This window comes from Neomonachus schauinslandi, chromosome 1, assembly GCF_002201575.2.
Source record: "Neomonachus schauinslandi chromosome 1, ASM220157v2, whole genome shotgun sequence".
In the NCBI taxonomy this organism is placed as follows: Eukaryota; Metazoa; Chordata; class Mammalia; order Carnivora; family Phocidae; genus Neomonachus; species Neomonachus schauinslandi.
In genome coordinates, this window is record NC_058403.1 from 73,343,180 (window position 1) to 73,355,373 (window position 12,194).

The window sequence follows — 12,194 nt, forward strand, 5'->3', positions numbered from 1 at the left end:
CTGGGATCAAGCCCTATGCCGGGTTCCCTGCTCAGCGGAGAGTATGCTTCTCCTTCTTCCTCTGCTTGTGCTCTCTGTCTCTCTCAAATAAATAAATAATCTTTAAAAAAAAGTTACAAGATTAAGAGAGCTACCAAAATCATGTCTAGATAATTTTTTAAGTTGCCTTGACATACTAATTCATTTATTCTTCCACTACCTGGCATATATTAGATGCTTACCCTGTCATGCATTGCTGGGAATTGGCAAAACTTGAATAAGAGACAGTTTGTAACCTTGTGAACCTTTCACGCTAGGATGGAAGACAGTCACCACTGCTCAAGATGCAATATGATAAATGCCGTAATGGAGTTATTAACAAGTGCTAGAGGCTCTAAGGGGTGGGAATGAGTAAGTCTGCCTTCAAATTCATGATTGGAAATGTGTCTCAGCTCTCGCAGTTCAGGCAATAATTTCCCAGAAAAATCCTCTCACTAATTCATAACTGGAAAAGTAACTAACTTTCCAGCACTGTAAAAGAGTCTTTAGGGTCAGAAGGGACTTTGGAATTCATTTTTAGCTTCTTCATTTTACCTGTAAAAACTGAGGCTCAGAGAAAAAGTGCCTCAATCCTGGTGAAGTCAGGACTGAAACACTGGTTTCTTGAGTCCCATAGTAATTGTCTATCCACTAACTCATATTGATTCCCTACTGTACAGCCCAGTTATCGATAAATGTGAGTAAAAATTTTAATTGGTGGCTCTGAGTCTCAGAGATCTGGAAGTAACAGTTTTGAAGACCCCCGAGGATTTTTTAAACACAGAATTGCAAATGAAGGAGCTCTGCTTTGATACAGGTGCAGGACTCCAAACTCTTTCATATAATGTTAGAAAGACTGGGGTGCCTGGGTGGCAAATTCTGCTAAGCATCTGACTTTGGCTCAGGTGGTGATCTCCTGGTCCTGGGATCAAGCCCCCAGCGGAGCCCGCCCAGAGCCCCGCCCAGAGCCCTCTGCTGAGCCCTCACAGATCTCCCACCTCCAGGTCTGAGCTGTGTGCTCCACACTCAGTGGGGAGTCCACTTGTTCCTCTCCTGCTCCTGACTCATGCTCGCATTCTCTCTCTCTCAAATAAAGAAATAAAAATCTTTAAAATAAAGTAATGTTAGAAAGACAGAAGGTTTGGAATTGTCGCTAGTTCTTTTTTTTTTTTTTTAAAGATTTTATTTATTTATTTGACAGAGAGAGACACAGCAAGAGAGGGAACACCAGCAGGGGGAGTGGGAGAGGGAGAAGCAGGCCTCCTGCTGAGCAGGGAGCCTGATGCGGGGCTCGATCCCGGGACCCTGGGATCCTGACCTGAGCCGAAGGCAGACACTTAACGACTGAGCCACCTAGGCGTCCCTCGCTAGTTCTTTTGAAAGCAGGGCCATGGTTCTTAAACTGGAAGAACAGGGCTCTTTTTATTTGCACAGGTTAATATTGATTGAATTTAAAGTCACCCAGGAAATTCAGGCGATGACTTCCCCAATGAAGCTCTGGTTATGCTATTTTGCAATATATTTTTGAGATGTTTTCTGTGTTTATATTGTCTTGAAAGCACACAACAGATGTATAAACATAGAATTTAAACATTTTGGAGAGGCAGAGAATGTTTTTAGTGAACACTTAAGAATGTAATGTATTCTGTTAAATTTATGGTTTTGTGATTTAATTAACTATTAGCAAAGGGTATATGTGGGGAAGCTAAGAACGATAAAATACATTGTTCAGTACTCATTCTTTATCAGTAATATAATACTAACAATAATTACATTACTTACTAAAAACAAAACACAACATGAAAGAGATCTTATAATATCTTCCCAAAGTACATTAACTTTTCATATCCACAAATAATTAGATTGTAATTTTCTCAATAGTTTTTTTGGTCCTTCTCTGCTGAGAAAGGTCTTTCCTTCTTCTGGCCCTCTGAATGTTCCTGCAGAGTTGATTTCTTTCCACACTCTATTCTTTGGGTACATGTCAGCACCTGTCTCCTAGGCTGTAAGCATCTTGAAAGCAAAGACTTGGTCTTTCTTCTTTGTAATTCCAGTGACTTGGCACATATTAAGTACACAATAGAAAGTTAATTGAATAAATAAAATTATAAAGCCCTCGATATGTAATATTCATTTACTTATTTGATTTTTATAGCTTTTCATTGTATCCTGGGTATAAAGCAGCTAAAGACTGAAGGCTGACACACATGTAGCACATAGCCTCCACTTCCCTTTCTTTCTTTTTTGAACGTCACTCAGATTTCACCCTGAGCTCAGGTCCAGCCTTTAAGTAATGGATCTTATTCACTGTGACTTAACTTCCTGTTTCCCATGGAGAACTATCAATCTTCCCCCTTTCAAAATCTGGTTAGGCATAAAAACTTCCTCCTCCACCTTGTTAGAAGCATTTTCTCTGCTGTTTTTTTTTTTTTTTTTTTAAACAAAAAACAAAAGAGTATTTTCTCTTTTTGTCTCCTTCTGGACACTTCGGGGGGGGGGGGGGCGCAGGGCGTGAGTGTTTATTATCTGCGCATGTGCCTTGTCACCAGTCCCCCTTCCTCCTGTTAGAGCCCGGATGTGCCGCCGCCTGTCAGCTCCCATGGAGACTGCTCTGAACCCCTCACATTCGCATTCTTGTCCTTAGTTACAGCCCTGACTTCAGCGACTCTGAGAGTATAGATTGTACTTCTCAGGACTTATTGTGAGTGCCACCAAAGAGACTTCTCTATTGGCTCAAAAGGGTGGCCATGACTATCAAAACATTCTTTAGGATACCCCAGGATTTCTACTTTTTGGAGGGTTGGGGATGGAGGTGTTTTCATTCCCTCAGATCAAAAGTGGGGGCCGAAATAAGTAGGTAATGAAGGCCTTCCTTGTCCTTGTTGTCTAAATCACTTTGCTGGACATGCGTTTGGGTGTCTGTCCTATTCTTCTCAATTCATCTATTACCTTTGCATGGGTTATTCATCTGGTTAGTGTTAACGTTCTTTCAAAATCAGACTTTTTATTTGTAAAGGTTTCACAAAGTTACTGTGGCAGGCCCTTTAGAATCGTGGCTTAATAGGGTACAAGTGAGGATCATATTGGAATAATTTTAATTCTTTGTATCTGTGGAAGAGAGATTGCTATGGATTTATGTATGGAGAATTAAATTTGTAGTACAAAAGTGCGCAGATTTAGCTCTGTGACCTTGGACATATCCCTTTACCTTTCTGGGCCTTAGTTTATTGTAAGTGGAAGTAAATGTCCTGTCTGGGGTTTGAAAGGATTCAAGGAGAGAGAGTATATGGAAAGTGCTTTGTAACATATATAGTACTGTAGAAAAGCAGGTTGTTATTAATAGAGGTCTGACTACGCCCAGTTGTTTCTGCTTGGTCAGTTAGTTCTGGATGAATAAATCGGAGAGGACAGGAAGGAAGGAAACAACACTGAGCTAGGAGTCGGGTGATCTGGAGTCCCTCCTGGTGTTCAGTACTCAGTCACTGACTTGATGTGACCTTGGCAAAGTCACTTTACTTCATGCACTTCTGTTGGGTCATTGGTAATACGAGGTGGGCTGAAGAAATGATGATCCAGAGACTCTTCCAGATTAAAAAAGTCTAAGGTGTTTTTGAGTCTAGCTACTAAAAAATTGTTATCTCTTTAAGAGTGTCATTATGTTTATGTTATTAAATCAGAAGCCTCACCAATTATGAATCCAAATAATGTATTTTGAATCTATGATTTTAAGGAATTATTTTACAGAAAATGCCAAAACTTAATCTCTTCAGCACCAAAAAGGTGCTGATGGAATCTCCTATCCACTGACTGTTTCTATTGTGTCTGGGGAGGAAGGTGTATATTTAAAGAGGAGGCTGAGCATTAACAATGAACAAAATTCTGTATGAGAAATCAATTATGTCCACAATACCTAAAGCACATTTTGTTGTGGAATATAATATCTTTAAGGTTTTTTTTTCGCTTCACTCAACCAAAAAATTATTGAGTATTTGTTAAAATCTGCACTATGCTAAGCACTGTAGATGCACAAGTGAGTAAGGTAATTCCTATTAGAAGGGATGGTTGATCCAGTGTAGAGAAGAGCATGTGTTAGATGAAACAAGGTTCCAAGAGTACAGGATAAAGAGATTAATTTTGCTGAGGAGATGGAGGGAAGGTAAAAAATACAACATCTTTAAAATACTTTATAAATTATACATGTTTTCCCATGTACTATCTTGTTTAAATATTGTCTAGGCTTTGACAGGTATAGAACAAGATAACATCTTTTGGATATCAGTTTGAGATCAGTTTGAGAAACTCTGAAGCCTAAGCAATGTAGAGAAATACCAATAATACATGGTTGTTAAAAAAAATTAAGGTGGAGAGTTATAATCAAGTCTTGCGAATTTCTGAAAGTTTTGCCCAAAGTGATGTGGACAATTTTCCATATTTGAACATGAATATCATCTATTAACCATCCCTTTTTAAAATGAGAAGGCTATAAGAAACTCCCCAACTTACATAGTGTAAGTATTTAATTGCATGTACATTTTTAAAGTGAATTTATCTAATATTTGCAGCACATGGGTTTGTGATCACACAGCTAGAAGTAATCTTAGTTCAATTATCTAACTTTACAGGTAATGAATATAACAGCCCCCCCCCCTTTTTAAAGTTATTTTTACAAAAGAAGTGTCTTACCTTAGTACAAAATTAGGATTATGATTATGGTCTCCTGGACCATTGTCTTTGCTTCCAGACTACAGCCCAGAATCTGCTTAAAGATTGCAGCAAGTAGATCTGCATTTGATGTGAAAGATTCCTAAAATGGTCTCAATCTCTGTTCTGCTGTTCACACAGTATTTTTCCATGAATACCTTTTAAAATAATTAATGTCGTGTTTGAAGTTACTAGTACTGCATGGTGCTAATATTTCGAGGAAGACCATGGCGCCTTTGTGTCACCATATGCTTTTAAAAATGTATCTACTCAAATATGCAAAGTGACTTCCACTCATAAAATGAGGAAATATGGTGCTGAGAAGTCATTGCTTCATCTCTGCCTCACATTCAGTGACAAATCTTTAAAAAATGAAATACATCTTTCTATTATGCTACAGAAATTTGCTTAGATTTGTTCTATGGCAAAGTAAAATTCTAATTTTATTTTATCTTAGTACATCAAATAGAGCAAATCTTAAATTTCAGTAACTGTGGCTATAATTTATTTTGTTTAAAGAAGTATAATTTCCTGGGCTTGTGAATATGATCTCAGGTTATATTCTGTATTATTTTGGATATTGTTAAAGCATTGTGTCCATTTTCAGACTGCAGTGTAGAAGACTCTAGTAAAAATAGAGGAGACTGTGTGTGTGAAATGAGCACTTTAATGACAGGGTAAGGGATCAGAGCTTAACCTGAAAAAGAGAGAGCTCAGGAAATGTGCTAATTACCACTCTTAGCTTCTAAGTGATTTTATGAGGAGCACTGTTGTTCCCCTTTCCACCCAGAAAGGAGGGATTTTGGTTCTGTGTTAGTGGAGACAGGGCATAGCAACGATTTTTGCTGCATCTTAATTATTTCTCAAGCCAAAAATTGATGACAATTGGGTTTTAAGTTATCTTTCCTTGTGTCTGAGTAAAACGATCTCTCAAGTTATCTTTAAGTTCTGTTGTTACCTTTGGGGCAGAAAGATTCAAACTGATTTCTCCTATAATAAAAATGGTCAGGTACAATGAAATAACGGAATCAAAGGATGTGGGAATTTTCTTGTCAACCCCTCACACTACAGCTGAGGAGCTGAAAGCCTGGAGAGAATGAGTAGTTGGGAGAGAACTTACAGCAAGGTCTGACTCTCATGTCTGGGCTTTTCTATCTCTCTGCTCTCCTTCTGAATACTTGACTTCATTATCTAACATGTAATGGATTTGGTGATTACTTAACATTAAAGTAATAATTGGGATGGAAGGTCAAGCTCAGGATAAATTGGGAAATGCAACTTTTTCCAAGTATTGCAAGTGATGGCTTATTCTGTGAGATCAGTGGCTTTCTGCCAGGGTGGCTAAGGAAGAATAGATTTGTTGATTGTAGATGATTAGCAGTTAGAAATTATGAAATTGTTGAGATGTGTCCTAGGTCATTATGCCTTTCTCTTACAAGCTAGAAGTAAATGTGTAGGAACGGGTATCTTACACCTTACCACAAATCAGCAATTGTTACTGGGAATTCTGCATACCCAGTGGTGGTATTAATGTCCTACAGTTTTCTAAGAGCCATGATCACCACTGACTCAGTTCTTTTCTGTGACTTCAAATTGTGTGGGAAAGGAAAGGACAGAGAGGTTCAAACCAACTTCCTTGTTGTGAAAAACACCAATGTATAACAAAACGATAAAGTTGCAAATGGCATGGATGTTATTTTGTCCAACCCCTCATCTGACAGATGTAAAACCTGAATCCAGAAAAGAAAAAGATGTGGTTGGTATTTGGTAGTAGGTAAGCATTAGAAACCAGAAATGAGAAGGAAAAAAAAAATACACATCTGCAAGTTACACATATGTTCTGGGACTTCATAGGGAGATGGTGATGGCAGTTTTTTTTTAACAACTAAGACAAAGTTATATATCTTTAGATAGGATGAGGGAAGACATCTCATGATGTGTAATTCTCTTTATAATGTTAACATAAAAGGTTTTTTCTGAATGGGACTAATATTTTAAAAGAATGGAAACAGTATGATAAGCACTCTGAGAGGCTGAGGAACTGCTGACAACAACTCAGGTCTTCTCAGTAGCGTGTGTAGTTTCTCTTTGTAAAATGGGAGTGACCATTTTACAGAGAAAAGATGAAAAAGTGGTAAGGTCCCTGTTGCTATTTGATCATCTTTGGCAAGTTTCTAACCCTTTCAAATATTGAGAGAACCAAAGGTAAACTATAGAGTTGGCAGGAATATTAGAATTCATCATTCATGCTCCATGTAGGAATCTTCTATCTTTTGGATTAATATTAAACTTCTCATTAAATTTGTGTCTCTCCTATCCTTGCTCTTGGTAGTAAGTAAGCTCTATTGGAGCCAAAGTCTGTGTAGTCACCTTTATGGCCTTTAAGAATAACAACAGCTAATACTCAGTAAATATTTTTGTTATTATTGCTGTGTATGAAAGTACCGCTATTTTTACTTTTATTATTACATAAGGTTGGTGTTTGGAAGACACTTAAGAATCTGGTGTAATTCCTATATTTTGCAGTGGAGACTGAGTCTAGGAAACAGGTCTATATAAATTTATAGAGGTACATAGCTGCAGACCATAAATGCAACTTAGATATACAAACTTTCTTGCCCAGTCCAGAACACGACATTTTAAAATAAATAATCTTGTTAGAAAAATCCACTTATAGTTTGTTTTATTAAGATATAATTGACATATACCTTTATATTAGTTTCAGGTGCACAACACAGTGATTCAATATGTGCAGACACTGTGAAATGATCTCCACAAAAAATCTAGTTACCATCTGTTTCCATACGGAGTTACAAATTTTTTTTTCTTGTGGTAAAAACTTTCAAGATTTACTTTCTTAGCAACTTTCAAATATACAATACAATATTATTGACTCAGGCCACCATGCTGTACAGTATATCCCTATGACTTATTTATTTTATAACCGGAGGTTTATACCTCTTGACCCCCTTTTGTCCATTTCACCCAGCCTTCAACCTTCCTCCCCTCTGATGACTACTAATCTTTTCTCTGTATCTTTGAATTTTATTTTGCTTTGTGTTTTTAGACTTCAGTATAAATGAAATCACACAGTATTTGTCTTTTGGTCTGATTATTTCACTCAGCATAATACCCTCAAGGTCCATCCATGTTGCCACAAATGGCAAGATTCCATTCTTTTTTTAAAATGGCTGAGTAGTATTCCATTGTATATATGTATGCTACATCTTCTTTATCCATTCATCCATCACATTTAGGTCGTTTCCATATCTTGGCTATTATAAATAATGCTGTGATGAACACAGAGGTACATATATCCTTTTGAATTAGTGTTTTCAATTTCTTTGGATAAGTACCTGAAGTGGAATTGCTGGATCATATGGTAGTTTTATTTTTATTTTTTAAGGAACCTCCACATTGTTTTCCAGAGTGGCTGCACAAATTTACACTCCCATCAACAGTTCACAAGGGTTCTCCTTTCTTCCCATTCTTAGCAACACTTATTATTTCTTATCTTTTTGATAATAGCCTTTTGAAGAGGTGTGAGGTGATATAAATCATTGTGGGTTTGATTTGTATTTCCCTGGTGATTAATGATTTTGAACACCTTTTCATGTTTCTGTTGGCCATCTGTAAATCTTCTTTGGAAAAATGTCTGTTCTTATACTCTGACCATTTTTTTAAGCAGATTGTGTTTTTTGCTATTGAGTTATGTGAGTTCTTTACATATTTTGAATCTTCACCCCTTATTGCATATATTATTTGCAAATATTTGTCACATTCCATAGACTCCTTTTCATTTTGTTGATGGTTTCCTCTGCTGTGAAGTTTTTAGTTTGATGTAGTACCCCTTGTTCATTTTTGCTTTTGTTGCCTTTGCTTTTGGAGTTGGATCCAAAAAAAAAAAAAAAATTCATTGCCAAGATTGATGTCAAGGAGTTAACTGCCTGTGTTTTCTTCTAGCAGTTTTATGATTTCAGGTCTTACATTGAAGTCTTTAATCCATTTTGAGTTAATTTTTGTATATGGTGTAATATATTAATCTAATTTCTTTTTTTTTTTTTGCATGTGGCTATCTCATTTTCCCAACACCATTTATTGAAGAGACTGTCCTTTCCACACTGTATATTCTTGCCTCCTTTGTCATAAATCAATTGACCATAGATAGCATGGGTTTATTTCTGGGTTCTCTGTTCTGTTCTATTGATCTTTGTGTATCTTTTTATGCTAATACTATACTATTTTGATTACTATAGCTTTGTAATATTGTTTGAAATCAAGGACAAACTCCTCTATCTTTGTTCTTTTTTCTCAAGATTGCTTTGGCTATTCAGGCCAAATACTCAGGCTATTCAGGCCAAATAGCTTTGGCTATTCTGTGGTTCCATAGCAATTTTAGAATTGTTTGTTCTATTTCTGTGGAAAATGCCATTGGAATTTTGCTAGGGATTGCATTAAATCTATAGATTGCTTTGGATAATATGGACATCTTAACAATATTAATTCTTCCAGTCCGTGAGCATGGGATGTCTTTTCATTTACTTGTGTCATCTTCATTTTCTTTCATCAGTGTTGTAGTTTTCAGTGTACAGGTCTTTTTCCTCCTTGGTTAAACTTATTCCTAGGTATATTATTCTTTTTTGATACAATTGTAAATGAGATTATTTTCTTAATTTCTCTTTCTGATATTTTATTGTTAGTGTATAGAAACAACAGATTTTTTAAAAGATTTTATTTATTTTTGAGAGAGAGAGAGAGAGAAAGAGAGAGCACACGAGCACAGGAAGGGGCAGAGGGAGAAGCAGACTCCCTGCTGAGCAGGGAGCCCAACACGGGACTCGATCCCAGGACCCTGGGATCATGACCCGAGCTGAAGGCAGCCACCCAGGTGCCCCACAAAAGATTTTTTATGTTGATTGTGTACTCTGCAACTTAACTGAATTTTTTTGTTAGTTCTAACAGTTTTTTTATGGAGTCTTTAGGTTTTCTATATAAAATCATGTCATCCACAAATAGTGACAGTTTTACTTCTTCCTTTCCAGCTTCTCTTTCTTGCCTGATTGCTCTGGTTAAGACCTCCAATACTAGGTTGAATAGAAGTGGTGAGAGTGGGCATCCTTGTCTTGTTTCTGATGTTAGAGGAGAGGCTTTCAGCTTTTCACTGTTGAGTATGATGCTAGTTGTGAGTTTGTAATATATGGACTTTATTACATTATGTTCTCTCTATACTTACTTTACTGAGAGTTTTTATCATAAATGGATGCTGAATCTTGTCAAAAATTTCTTCTGCATCTATTGAGATGATTATATGATTTTTATCCTTTATTTATGTGATATATCACATTCTTTGTGGATGTTGAATGATTTGCATCTCTAGAATAAATCCCACTTGATCAAATTTCTTCTGCATCTGTTGAGATGATATGATTTTTATCCTTTATTTTGTTTATGTGATATATCACATTCATTTGTGGATTTTGAATGATTTGCATCTCTAGAATAAATCCCACTTGATCATGTTATATGCTCTTTTTGTTAATGTATTGTTGAATTCAGTTGGCTAATATTTTGTGAGAATTTTTGAATCTATATTCATCAGGGATATTGGTCTGTAATGTTTGTACTTTGTGTGGTATTCTTATCTGGTTTTCATATCAAGGTAATGTTGACCTCATAAAATGAGTTTGGAAGCATTTCTTCCTCTTCAGTTTTTGGAAGAGATTGAGAAGGATAGGAATTAAATCTTTGAATGTTTCATAGAATTCATCAGTGAAGTCATCTAGTCCTGGACTTTTGTATATTGGGAGGTTTTTGATTACTGAGTCAGTCTCCTCACTAGTAATACATTTATTCAGGTTTTCTATTTCTTCATAATTCAGTCTTTGAAGATTGTATGTTTCTAGGAATTTATCCATTTCTTTTAGGTTGTCCAATATGTTGGCATATAATTGATCATAGTAGTGTCTTTTGATTCTTTGTGTTTTTTTTGGTATGAATTGCAACCTCTCCTTTTTCATTTCTTATTTTATTTATTTGAGCCCCCTCTTTTTTTTTCTTAGTCTAGCTAAAGCTTTGTCAACTTTATCATGTAAAGAACCAGCTCTTAATTTCATTGATCTTTCCTATTGTCTTTTTAGTCTTTATTTCATTTATTTATGGTCTGATATTTATTATTTCCTTCCTTCTACTAACTATGGGCCTCATTTGTTCTTTTTTCATTTCTTTTAGGTGGAAAGTCAGATTGTTTATTTGAGATTTTCTTGTTTCTTGAGGTCGCCCTGTATCACTACTGAAATTCCCTTTTAGAACTGTTTTTGCTGTATCCCATAGCTTTTGGTATATTGTATTTCCATTTTCATTTGTCTCAAGTTATATTTTTTTAAAATTTCTCCTTTGACTTCTTTGTTGAATTATTGGTTGTTCAGTACCATGTTGTTTAATCCCCACATACTTGTGATTTCCGGTTTTCTTCTTCTAATTAATTTCCAGTTTCATATCATTGTGGGTAGCCTGATATGATTTTAATCTTTTTAAATTTATTGAGACTTGTTTTGTGGCCTAACATATGTTCTATCCTGGAGAATGTTCCATGTGCACTTGAGAAGAATGTGTATTCTGCTGCTTTTGGATAGAATATTTTGTATATGTCTATGAGGTCCATCTGGTCTAATGTGTTGTTTAAGGCCATTGTTTCCTTGTTGGTTTATGTATGGGTGGTCTACCCATTGATGTAAGGGGGTATTAAAATCCCCTACCATAATGATATTCCTGTCAATTTCTCCATTTTGGTCTGTTAATTGATTTATATATGTAGGTGTTCCAGTGTTGGGTGTATAAATATTTACAAATGTTATATCTTCTTACAAATGTTATCATTATGTAATGCCCATGTTTGTCTTTTATTTTTTATTTTACAGGCTTTGTTTTCAAGTCTACTTTATCTGATATAAGTATAGCTACCCCAGTTTTCTTTTGATTCCCATTTGCATGAAACATCTTTTTCTATCCCTTCATTTTCATTTTGTGTGTGTTCTTACATCTGAAATGAGTCTCTTGCAGGCGGTATAGAGATGGGTCTTGTTTTTTTTTTTTCTTTTATCCATTTGGCCATTCTGTGTCTTTTGATTGGAGACTTTAGTCTATTTCCATTTAAGTAATTCTTGGTAGATAGGTACTTAGTGCCATTTCACTCATTGTTTCCTGGCTGTTTGATAGTCTCTCTTCTTTTCTTTTCTTTTCTTTTTTTTTCTTTTCTTCTCTTTCTTTTCTTTTCCTTTCCTTTCCTCTTTTCTTTCCTTTCCTTTCCTTTTTCTTTTTTCTTTTCTCTCTTTCTCTTTCTCTTTTCTTTTCCTTTCCTTGCCTTTCCTTTCCTTTCCCTTCCCTTCCCTTCCCTTCCTTTCCTTTCCTTTCCTTTCCTTTCCTTTCCTTTCCTTTCCTTTCCTTTCCTTTCCTTTCCTTTCCTTTCCTTTCCTTTC